Source organism: Eretmochelys imbricata, chromosome 3, assembly GCF_965152235.1.
Source record: "Eretmochelys imbricata isolate rEreImb1 chromosome 3, rEreImb1.hap1, whole genome shotgun sequence".
Lineage (NCBI taxonomy): Eukaryota > Metazoa > Chordata > Testudines > Cheloniidae > Eretmochelys > Eretmochelys imbricata.
Genome location: NC_135574.1, coordinates 78964283 through 78977556, shown reverse-complemented (window position 1 = coordinate 78977556; position 13274 = coordinate 78964283).

Here is a 13274-nt window from a genome sequence, read left to right as displayed (position 1 = left end):
ATGTCCCCAGTGATCCACCAGTGCTTGGATTACCATAGAAAAGTAGTCCTTTCTCTTGTTATACTCTGTGGCAAGGTAATCTGGTGCCAAGATAGGAATATGTGTGCCATCTATTGCCTCACCGCAGTTTGGAAATCCCATTGCTGCAAAAGCATTCACTATGTCCTGCACGTAGCCCTGAGTCACAGTCTTTCATAGCTCAATGCCATTAATGGCTTTGCACACTTGCATCGCTACAGCCTCCATGATGGATTTTCCAACTCCAAATTGATTCCTGACTGATCAGTAGCAATTGGGTGTTGCAAGTTTCCAAAGAGCGATTGCCTCTCATTTCTACCCTATCAGTGAAGATCTCATTTTGGTGTCATTGTGCAGGAAGGCTGGGATGAGTATGGCACACAGATCCTGGAATGTGGCCTTGTGCGTCCAAAAGTTCTGCAGCTACTGCTCAACATCCCAAACCTGCATCACAATGCAATCACACCAGTCAGTGCTCGTTTTTCGAGCCCACAACCAGCGCTTTACCATCTGCAGCTGCTCTGTGAATGCTGCCAACAACATTGAATTGTTTCTTTCTATGTCCCACAGAAATCTAGCCTTGAAGGAATCATTGTGTTCACTGCAGCTCCTCTGGAGGCTCTGCATATACCACAAGATCAAGCACCCCTTGCTCACAACACTCACACTATGTGCAGGATCCATGTCTCTGTCGTAGCTGGCAGACAGTGACGAGGGACGTGCAGGGTTTGCGAGGATTTAAAAAGAGAGGCATGAAATATTATGGGATGCAGATGAAAATATTGGATAGAGAACACTGCATTTTGGGACATTGAACTTATGTTCCCAGTCACCTCTGGGAACTCGTTTTGACTCATTTTGATCCCATGAGGTCCCAAAACACGCTGCACTAGATGATGGTGAGTTGCGCAGTGGGATAGCTTTCCACGGTGCACTGACTTGTCTCTGCGTCGATGCAAGTGCTGCTAGTGAGGATGCACACCACTGACAGAAGGAGCGTAGCGTGGCCACGCAAAGCAATTTAATTACTGCAGCTTCTGTATGCTAATGTAACTTTATTTTGTAGTGTCAATGTGCCCTGAATTTTCTGAATTGGAAATGTTACACATTCCCACAAAATGGAATTTTTAAAAAAAAAAATCATATTGGAACCATTTAGATATTTCATTTTGATAACAGAGGATTGTTTAATTAGATGATGTGAAAACATACGTAGAGCATAACATTCAAAACAAAATAGAATGAAATGAGAAAATCAAACCAAAAATATATTACCTTATCAAAATGAAATGTTTCAACATTAGCTAAATGGAAAAAAAGAAAATCTAAATGATTTATTTTGACTTTCTTCCATTGAAAATGTCTTCAGAGTTGAAACATTCCCTTGAAATATTTTGATTTTGTTGAATCTGGATTTTAGGACCAAAGAAACCTGTTCAGTTGAAAAGTTTTTGGCCAGTGTTAATCACGATCATTTCTTTCAAAGGCAGAATTTGCTACTATGATCAGTCCTTTCTCTTGTCAAAATCAGACTATAGCAACATTGTCTATAAGTGATTGCACCTTAAATCAACGTGAAAATGAAAGCCAGTACAGAATGCAGCATCCTGCTTGATGAGCATAGCGCCTCTCTGTGAGCACATGGATTTAAGGAGGTGGTTTCGTCCTTATAAGCCCTAAACAGCCTGGGTCCTGCCTACTTGAGAGACTACATCTCTTCTCATGGATATGATATCCATAATATTCAGCTGCATTCTCCCCAAGGTCCCCTGAACTTTGAAATTTAATCCTCACCTTTTTGATCCAAAATTGCCCAGGTTTGCAGAACTTCAAGGCTCACTAAAAGCTCCAGCAATTTACACAAACTTTAGTGGATCCAGGGCAGATGATTGTAGGGAGGAGAAACTATTCTTTGGACTTGATTTTATTGAAGTTGGTCAATTTATTTGGCTTGAAGATAAGAAGCAACTGCTGGCTTTCTTTTTGAATTTTTGTTTTTTGACAAAAGTTCCTACAGCCCGGGATAATCCTGGGATCTTCTGTGTGTGTGTGTGTGTGAGAGAGAGAGAGAGCACAGAGGGGGTAGAGAATGTGGAAGGACAGAGTGAGCAAGATTGTCCACAGGTTTAACACTTGCAACCAGCTTATACAGGAGATAACCCAAGAATTTTTCTTCCTGTAATATGTTTCTAGTGTGTCCAGTCACTAACAAAGATTTTTATCCATCAAAGAAAGTTATCAGAATTATTGAGATTTCTCACTGGTGCTGTACTCCAAAAAAAAAAAAAAAGCTTCAACTACTTTAAAATATTTCAGCTACCTTGAAACAGAAATCTTTAATGGAACAATGCTTGTCAGTAGAAGAATATTGAAATAACTAGGTACTTCCCAGGAGGAGAGAGATTCTATGGTACACATGAGATGAAGGATGATAACCTAAAATAGACTCCATAACATATCCTTTTTTTATGTTTTAGCTTAGAGGTAGTCTTCCTATTTGTTAATTAAATCAAGGTATACACATGTTAAGATGATTAACATAAGAAAAATAGTGTTATCCCAACCTTTTAGAGGTAAGAACAATCTGGGAATTTGAAATCTGCTTGTCAAGGTTCCTCCCCCACTCTGAACTCTAGGGTACAGATGTAGGGACCTGCATGAAAAACCTCCTAAGCTTATCTTTACCAGCTTAGATCAAAACTCCCCCAAGGTACAAAATATTCCACCCTTTGTCCTTGGATTGGCCGCTACCACCACTAAACTAATACTGGTTACTGGGGAAGAGCTGTTTGGACACGTCTTTCCCCCCAAAATACTTCCCAAAACCTTGCACCCCTCTTCCTGGACAAGGTTTGGTAAAAAGCCTCACCAATTTGCCTAGGTGACTACAGACCCAGACCCTTGGATCTTAAGAACAATGAGCAATCCTCCCAACACTTGCACCCCCCCTTTCCTGGGAAATGTTGGATTAAAAAGCCTCACCAATTTGCATAGGTGACCACAGACCCAAACCCTTGGATCTGAGAACAATGAAAAAGCATTCAGTTTTCTTACAAGAAGACTTAATAAAAATAGAAGTAAATAGAAATAAAGAAATCCCCCCTGTAAAATCAGGATGGTAGATACCTTACAGGGTAATTAGATTCAAAACATAGAGAACCCCTCTAGGCAAAACCTTAAGTTACAAAAAAGATACATTTCAGAGTAACAGCCGTGTTAGTCTGTATTCGCAAAAAGAAAAGGAGTACTTGTGGCACCTTAGAGACTAACCAATTTATTTGAGCATGAGCTTTCGTGAGCTACAGCTCACTTCATCAGATGTATACACAGACAGAAATATTCTATTATTCTAATATTATTCTATTCAGCACAGTTCTTTTCTCAGCCATTTAAAGAAATCATAATCTAACACGTACCTAGCTAGATTACTTACTTAAAAGTTCTAAGACTCCATTCCTGGTCTATCCCCGGCAAAGACAGAATATAGACAGACACACAGACCCTTTGTTTCTCTCCCTCCTCCCAGATTTTGAAAATATCTTGTCTCCTCATTGGTCATTTTGGTCAGGTGCCAGCGAGGTTACCTTTAGCTTCTTAACCCTTTACAGGTCAGAGGAGCTTTCCCCTGGCCAGGAGGGATTTCAAAGGGGTTTACCCTTCCCTTTATATTTATGACACTGCTGTAAAAAAAATGGTAGAATACTTTTCTCCCTGCTGTGCGCCCTGTGTAAAATTGCACTAAAAAACCCCTATGTTCTAAGAACATTCATAAGGTTGCAAAGTCAAGTACCCCAAAGGTAGGATATGCCAGATTTAAGGCTTCCTGTGCAACCTTAATTTGTCTCCCCTGCCCATGCATATACATTTTGATAGTCTTTAATTACATGCTCAAATATATTTGCACAGGATCCCTGCCCCATTCAGTGTACAGGGCAGATGTGCTTACTTAAAGAACAGCTACTCAACATTTTATTTACTTGTTGTTCAGTGTGTTGCCCCATGGCTTATTTACTGAGCACTATCCAAACCCTGTTCTGAAGACAGAATTAGTAATTTCCTCATGGGATCTTTCTATGATACTCATTGCTAAAGTATCTAAAAGCTTCACAAATATTAGTACATTTAGTTGCATAACTCCCCTGTGAGATGACTGGGGGGTATTATCCCCATTTTACAGATGGGCAACTGAGGCACCGAGATACTATGTCAAAAATTTGCACTATTTTTGGGTGTCCAGTTTGAGATGCCTAGCTTGCCAGAATTTAACCAGGGAAAAACAATGTAATTTTCTCTAGCCTTATCATTGGAAATGACTGAACTATTTTGGCTAACATTTTCCAAAATATTCAGCCTCAAGCAGATACCCAGCATGGAAAATTTCACTGCAAACAGTGAAATTTTGGCAAAGTTTTATAATGTAAAATGTTAGGTAACATTTATAATAGGTGGTGTTATTGGCCAGACCTGCAATAAAAAATCATAACACAAAATAAGTAGCATTTCAACACAAAGGTGGTTACTGCTGTATTTTTGAAACGGTTTAACATTTGTAATGCTGACATTTCTGGCAAGGATGCAACTCATTCTAAATCCTGTGCAGTGCTTTAAGGTTGTTAGTTTACCAAACTTAAAAGGCAAACTAACTGTTTTTCTTTGTGCACAGGTGATATGGAGTATCTTTCTGTTCTAGTAATAAATTGATTTAAAACTCTAAAAGCTTTTGGGCATCCATCTATAGAAAATATAAATCCATTATGTCAGAGCCCTAGTCTTTCATTAAAAACAACTTTATATTAACATGACAGAGGAGATGTGCTAGAAACCAAACTCCAGCAATTCCTGTCAGTATAAATGAGTACAGAGATCTTATTTTAGCATTTTTTTCTTCCGTTGCAGTGACTTAACTGTTATCTTCAGGGGTTTTGCAGCTATCGTGAAAATTGCTGCCATTAATTCTTAACCAAACCCACTCTCATAAAAAAATAAACTTTTAGGGTTTCCCAAGGCAAATTAGCTAAGATGTGGATTAAAATGACATATGATTCATGACTCAACCACTAAGTTTTCTCCCTGAGTCAGAACTGCTAGCATTTTATCACTATTAATTATCTCTGTAGAAAACTCTCCTTGATATAACAGTCCACCGACTTAGTAATCTAGGTCTCGACTGTCTAAGTTATTAATAGCATGTGGACAATATTTAATAGTCAGTCATAAAGCAAGCCAACAGAGACATGCAAATGTAGTCATCATCATTTTCTTCCACCCAAACAAAAATATCTAACTTGACTCTTACTAAAGTTGTTTTGAGTTTTTTCTACAAAATTACTTAAAATGAATGTTGCTTTGGATTTTTGTTCAATGGTGCAAAAAAAGAGATGATAATAAGTTTAACCTACAGAAAGTTAGCCAGGGTTGTTGTCATTAAACTTGAATGTCAGCTCATTTGAGTGTTTATGGAAAGAAGAAATTAACCAATCTAAGTCTTCTCGCAGAGACCCAACCATTCCTGATAAATGTCACCAGGGTTTCCTGGATGTTTGTTTGAGATATAAATGCCAGATACATGTTGTGAATTATGGCTGAAACAATTTCTTTTAACAAGCACAACCAACGATTGCTATAGGATGCAAGCAAAACAAACAACTATGGTTATTACTTATTATATTTGTTGTGGGTTTCTTTTCCATAAAAGGTACTTGATTGCGCACATTAATGCCATAGACTGTTACAATACTTCTATTGTGCTTAGTGCCTGTGCAAAATAAATAAATAAAAATCAAATCTTCTTCTTTAGCAGGTAACCAGAGATATTCAGGTGCTCAAACTTGCAGTTCCTAAACAAGTAGAACTTCTCCTGACCTTAATGAGAATTTTGTCTGTGTAAGGACAGCAAGGTAGGGTTCAATATGGCAATTTTTAGAAGTATGACTTATTGTATATTCCATTGCCTTAAATAAGATGTGTTAAACCTGCAATATGAGGCTACTAAATTACACTGCAGAATTTTTGCTTTGGGGGATATGATTACATTCAGAATGATCTGGACAAACTGGAAAAATGGTGTGAAGTAAATGGGATGAAATTCAATAAGAAGTAATTCTTCCACTTTGCTCCTTATTGATTAGGCCTCAACTGGAGTATTGTTTCCAGTTCTGGGCACCACATTTCAGGAAAGATGTGGACAAAATCCAGAGAAGGGCAACAAAAATTATTAAAGATCTAGAAAGCATGATCTATGAGGGCAGATTGAAAAAAGTTGTGTTAGTTTAGGCTGGAGAAGAAAAGAGTGAGCAAGTACATAAAAGATTGTTACAAGGAGGAGGGAGAAAAAATTGTTCTCTTTAACCTCTGAGGATAGGACAAGAAGCAATGGGCTTAAATTGCAGCAAGGGCGGTTTAGGTTGGACATTAGGGAAAACTTCCTAACTGTTGGGGTGGTTAAGCACTAGAATAAATTGCCTAGGAAGGTTGTGAAATCTCCATCATTGGGCATTTTTAAGAGCAGGTTAGACAAACACTTGTCAGGGATGGTTTAGATAATACTTAGTCCTGCCATGGTGCAGGGGACTGGACTACAAGACCTGTCAAAGTCCCTTTCAGTCCTACCATTCTATGATTTCAGTGTACATGTGATCATATGTGTCAACTTTCTAATATGCTGGGGGGTGCTCCCACAGGATCTGCCCAGTTCCCGTCCCCACTCCAGCCCTTCTCCTAAGGCCTCACCCCACACCTGCCTTTTCCCACCCCTGCCTGGCCTCTTCCCACCCTGTATTTTCCTGCCTCCACTCCAATTCCGCCCCACCTTTTCCCACCTCCGCTCCACTCCTGCACCTAAGTGCACCCAATCCTTGCTCATCCTCCATCCGCTCCCTCCACAGTGCCTCCTGCATGCCACAGAACAGCTGATCTGCAGTGGATGGGAGGCACTGGGGGGAAGAAGAGGCACTGAGTAAACAGGATGAAATTCAGTAAGGACAAATTCAAAGTACTCCATCTAGGAAGGAACAATCAGTTGCACACACACAAAATGGGAAACGACTGCCTAGGAAGGAGTACTGTACTGCGGAAAGGGATCTGGGGATCATACTGGACCTCAAGCTAAATATGAGTTAACACTGTAATGCTGTTGCAAAAAAAGAGAACATCATTCTGGGATTTATTAGCAGGAGTGTTGTAAGCAAGATACAAGAAGTAATTCTTCTGCTCTACTCCATGCTGATTAGGCCTCAAATGGAATATTGTGTCCAGTTCTGGGCACCACATTTCAGGAAGAATGTGGACAAATTGGAGAGAGACCTGAGAACAGCTACAAAAATTATTAAAGGTCTAGAAAACATGACTTATGAGGTAAGATTGAAAAAATTGGGTTTAGTCTGGAAAAGAGAAGACAGAGAAGGGACATGATAACAGTTTTCAAGTATGTAAAAGGATGTTACAAGGAGGAGGGAGAAAATTTTTTTCTTAACCTCTGAGGATAGGACAAGAAGCAATGGGCTTAAATTGCAGAAAGGGAGGTTTAGGTTGGACATTAGGAAAAACTTCCTAGCTGTCAAGGTGGTTAAGAAGATTGGGAGAAATTTCCTAGGGAGGTTGTGGAATCTCCATCACTGGAGATTTTTAAGCGCAGGTTAGACAAACACCTGTCATGGATGGTCTAGATAATACTTAGTCCTGCCATGAGTGCAGGAGACTGGACTAGATGACCTCTCAAAGTCTCTTCCAGTCCTGTGATTCTATGACGGGGGGCTGCTGGCATTTTTTTTTCTGTGGGTGTTCCAGGTATGAGACACATGCAAAAAAAATGAGAGATGAAATGAGAAGATTTTTTTTAAAGAACTTCATATTCATGAAGGTTTATCAAGGCTTAACTGAAACTAGGCTATCTTAAATAATATACTCCATTTTCGTTGTACATGTTTTTCAGAATTATTTTTATGAAAAATCAAGTCACTGTGTTTGCCTCACCTGTATTCATGCCCATTATTGTATATTTTTAGCAAATATTTTCATAAAAAAAGTTGAGTGTCAGTAATGCTTGCTGAAACAGGGACATTTAAGCAAATATTTTAGAATAGTCATGGAAAGTACATTTGAAATTATTAATAATGTGTATTCACCTCAGAAATCTGACTCAAAATTTACATGGACCTAACCCTAAAGCAAACTGAAGTTATTGGAAAGACTTCCACTGAACTCAGTGGGTTTTAGATCAGACCCACAATCCGGGAAGAGACATTTGACATTCGACCTACCCTTTAAGTCAAACCAGCAGCTGCAATTCAAAATCAGACCTACCCATTCCAAGCAATTTTCACAGTACATTTGCAGAAAAGGTTGATCAAATAATTTCAGACAAATACACTTGCAGACCATTTGCAATGGACCATTTGCAAATAGGAAAAAACTGCTAAATTTGACCTTACTGTTGTGATAATTTGCCCTACAAATGTATCCTAATTGTGAGTTCAACTGTAAAAAGTGAGTAAAACTTTGTAAGGTATAACAGTAATTTATAACAACAAATGTTGATGCGGAAAAGGTGCAAAAGTTAAACAAACTGAATTAGTCCAAACAAAAAGGCCTACTGACATAATTGAAGGACTGTGTTAAGTAAAGAAGTGTGGGATCAAATATCACTGAAACAAAATTGGTGTGTTGGTAATTAGGTTTAATTGGTAGACGAAATAATGAGGGGATTGTGATGTTGCACTCTATATGATTTTATGAAAATATGCTAATGAATGTGAATATAAAGTAACTGGAATATGCTTCAGGCAAAAGGTCTCTTGTAAGGTATCATTACAAAGCTTATAATCTACTGAGTGTGGTCATCCTGTTTGTATAAATGTATCATTCTTATATCCAAAATTAGAAATATGAAATATAACTCTGAGGTCCTATTGTAATTATGCAAAGTGTGGGCCATTACTGGTGGCTTGGAATCTTGATGGCTCCCATTAACCACAACAACTGGTTGTAGATGGCTCTGTTTACTTGTAAGTCTTCCTGTGTGTGCTGGCAAGTGGGTAATGAAGTCTTACAGTGACATGTAATCATGTCACTTGAATTTTAACCTGGTGCTTTTCCATTTAGAAGGAGGGGTGGGAACCCAGAGAGGGACAAAGGATTCCCGCCTTGTGCAAGAGCTATATAAGGGGATGGAACAGAACAAAGGGGGCTGCAGTCATGAGAAATCCCCTAGCTACCACTTGAGCTGGAACAAGGTCTGTACCAGGGGAAAGGATTGTGCCCAGACTAGGAAGGCATCCAGTCTGTGAAAGAAGCTTATTGAAACATCTCTGAGGGTGAGATTTTATCTATGTTCAGTTTTTTTAATGTATTAGGCTTAGACTTCCGTGTTTTATTTTATTTTGCTTGGTAATTCACTTGGTTCTGTCTGTTATTCCTTGGAACCACTTAAATCCTACTTTTTGTATTTAATAAACTCACTTTTTACTTGTTAATTACCCAGAGTATGTATTAATACCTGGGAGTGGGGAGGTTCAAACAGCTGTGCATATCTCTCTATCAGTGTTATAGAGGGTGAACAATTTATGAGTTTACCCTGTATAAGCTTTATACAGAGTAAAATGGATTTATTCACCATTGGGGGTTGGGCATCTGAGTGCTGGAGACAGGAGCACTTCTTAAGCTGTTTTCAGTTAAGCCTGCATCTTATGGGGGACGTGGTTCAGACTTGGGATCTGTGTTTGCAGCATGCAAGTGTGTCTGGTTCAAACCAGGCAAGGGACCGAAGCCTGAAGCTGGCAGGAAAACAGTCTCAGAGGTAGTCCAGGCACATCAGATGGCAGTCCCAAAGGGCTTTCTGTGATTCAACCCATCACAGGGGTGCTCTGTTCCACCCATCACTCCATTTTTGGGGTCTTTAAAGAATGATACTTTAAGGAAGAAAAAATAGTACTGGAGGTAGCTTCACCATCATGGTTGCCACTCACCAATCTCCAAGGACTCTGGATCTTTGTTATGCTGATCCTGAAAGATGTCCTGACCAGCCCAGCCCAGGGAGAGGGACTCAGAAAACATTTCCACCTCTACGGGCTCTGGCTGAATCTCAAACCCCAGCTGGGATGTGGGAGTTTCCTCAGCCGCTAGTATGTATTTTTTTCTTCCCTATTTTATTTATTTTTTTACCATCCTTCTCCTTTTGCTTTCTGTTTGATCAGCATCTGGCTGGCCAAGAGTACACATTTCACAACACTGCTTTGAGCCTGTAACCAAAGAGGCAGCTAAAAGCAATGCCATAAACAGCAACCCGATCTGGGTACAAGTTTGCCAAGTCCCAGAGTCGCTGATAAGACAGCGTGTTGGGCTGTGTTTTTGCAGCAGTGACATCACAGGTGAAATTCAACACCAGAAATAGAATCTGCAGCACCAATCTTTATTGTTCTTTTCTCAGTCTTTTTTGTCATCTTATGAAACAGGATCAGACTTTAATACCAGCAGCAATAACAAGAATTTCAGCACATCTCAGCTATCTTCTCATTTTCACAGAAAGAATAGCTATTTAAAAGACTATCAGACAAGGTGTTTTTTTTTTCTCTCTCTACAGCTAAAGAGAAAGGGAACAAGAAATTTTGGTAAAATGAAAGCATTATTCAACACTTTCCTTTCATATGCTTTCACCTCCCCCACCTTCTTTTCTATATCTTTAGTAAAGGATTAAAAAAATCTAACAGTGTGTTTGACATGGTACTAAGTAGGCTGAGGTTTCTGTATACCAAACCGCAAACCTTGTTTAAAACTTCCTTAATGTTGGACTGGATTATGTTAATACCTTTGAGTCTTTGGGCCCATATGTTCCATCTAAACTAATAGTAAATCCATAGTATTAGGAAGAGGAGCTGGTGAGATTTTGTGATCTTATTTACATATTTGTAGTAGTAACATAGGATACCTACTTATACAAGATGTTCTACTGGTAGACCATTATATCCACCATAACTTTCATGACCATCACCACCAGAAGAATACATATATTCCAATATGTTGAATAATAATCTACTAATGCCCTAAGGAGCCCTAGCTCCATAGTATGCAATTTCTCACTCTACATCTCAAATTTGTGAGAGGTGCCACCTTTGTAAATACCTGTCTCATACTGAGGCCTTCTTCTTGCTTTAGGGGCAGTCAGGAACAGTGTAATCTAAATGGAGATTGGAAGGTGAGGCATCCTTGGCTGAAATTGTCAACAATTTAATGTTAGAATGTTTTTGTCAACTCCTCTTTATTCCTATAATTTGTGAATATCTGCATATAAGAAATATCTCTCAGAGATTCTCTAGATTGATCAGTTAGTCCAAAGTAAAAATATCTAATGGTAGTCAAGGGACAGGGAAATTGTTTGTGAAGCTATAGGTACAAAATCTAAAGTCACTAATGATTTGCTTCTGCCTGATCCTGAGAGATCATATTAAATACCACTACCCTACAGGGAAAAGGGCTGGCTTTCTAGACGTGATTTGAGATGGAATAGAATAGTAATTGGGACTGATTTCCTTGTTAAATTGCACTGCAATCTATAGATTTAACACATGGGACTGCACTGAAGTCAATGGAATTATTCATGTCAGCAGCTGCCCACTGTGAGCAAGTGGTTAATATGTGGCTCACAATTATCTTGATGGCTACTTTCAGGTAATTAAATTATTACTCTATACGCTTCTAAACATGTACTCTATTACATATTACTCTATAGGCTTCTGAACTATATACTTAAGACAGGGCAAACCTCAGACAACTATGTTAAATCTATAAACAGAAAACACAACTCAATGTCAGTTAAGATCTAATATGTCCTCCATCATATCTGAGAGCAAGTTTGAATTGTTTTGTATTAAGAAAGGAAAACCTGGCTGAGCACAGACAGGTTGATAAATACTATAATAAAATGTAAGACAACATTTAGCATAAAAAGCGAACACACTCATAAACTGGAGTTTATGAACAACAAAGTCATAATAAGCTATATTCCAGATTTCTGGGCCACTAAAACCACACTGATATCTTACCAGGGAAAAAAATGAAAAACAACAAAAACAACAAAAAACCCAGAGTACACCATATCAACAGATCTTACAGGACACAAAACACAGAAGCAACATCATATATTAAAATGCTATGAAGATTATGATGGTGATAAGCAAAAAAGGATAATATTGTCTTCGATTTTTGGAGCCTTTCCACTCACATACACTTTCTGTAAATGTACAAAGAAATGCAAGCATCTGGCATACCAGATGGTTTATATCTGTGACACCTAAAGGAAAAAAAAAGTACAAAGACCAAAAAGACATACTATTAGCACTACCAGAAGCACAGTATTCAAATAATGATTTTTCCTTTTTGTTTCTACAGTAGATTAATGATACAATTCATCAAAAATAATCTGAAAAAAAGTACATACTTTTTGCAGAAAACAGATTGAATGTTAATATGTTGCTGCTCCCAAACACAATGTTTTTTTCCTGTGGGGTGGAGATTAAGGGACACATTTGTTTTATAAGGAAGCAGTGGTAACAGATCATTCTAATGTAGGCTGGAAAAGCACAACCATCCTCCATCCTGAGCGAATTCTGCCACACTCTGTAATGAATCCCTAGAAGGCCCAAAGAACATTCAGAACACCACTTGTATAACACATCCTTTTCTTTCCTGGTTGGTGAAAGCTAGGAAAGAACAGCTGAGTTCACTATGACCAGTAATTTAGTATTTGATTCTAAAACCCACTAGAAAATCGTAAGCAACTTCTTGTTCCTCAAATCTACAAGCTGTCAGGCCAAAGCAGGGTAAAAGTGATAAGGCAGAAAATGATAAATAATAACTATATAATAATAGTGGGAAAAAGATGTAGGAAGAACAAGGGTATGTGCATATGTTGAGTCTGTTGGCAGGCAATCCTAGCTATCAAAGCTCTGAGAACTGCAATCCCAAGAAAAACCTGCGGGAGGCTCCTACCCTCTGCCCAGTGGAATTGTTCATTAGTGTTTGGGTGGGAGCATGAATGATCTGTGACTTTACAGTGTCAAATAGACAACAAGGTATGTTTTGGAATAAGTACCTGAAATTTTGCCCATTTATTGGTGTTCAATTATCTAGCACTGCATTATAATACAATAGGGGAACCTACCATGTTAAAGCAATAGTTAACCATTCACTAGCTTAAAATATTATTTCACAAGAGAGTGAATCAAAAATGCAAAAGGATAAGAAGTTTCAAAACTCCATTCAAA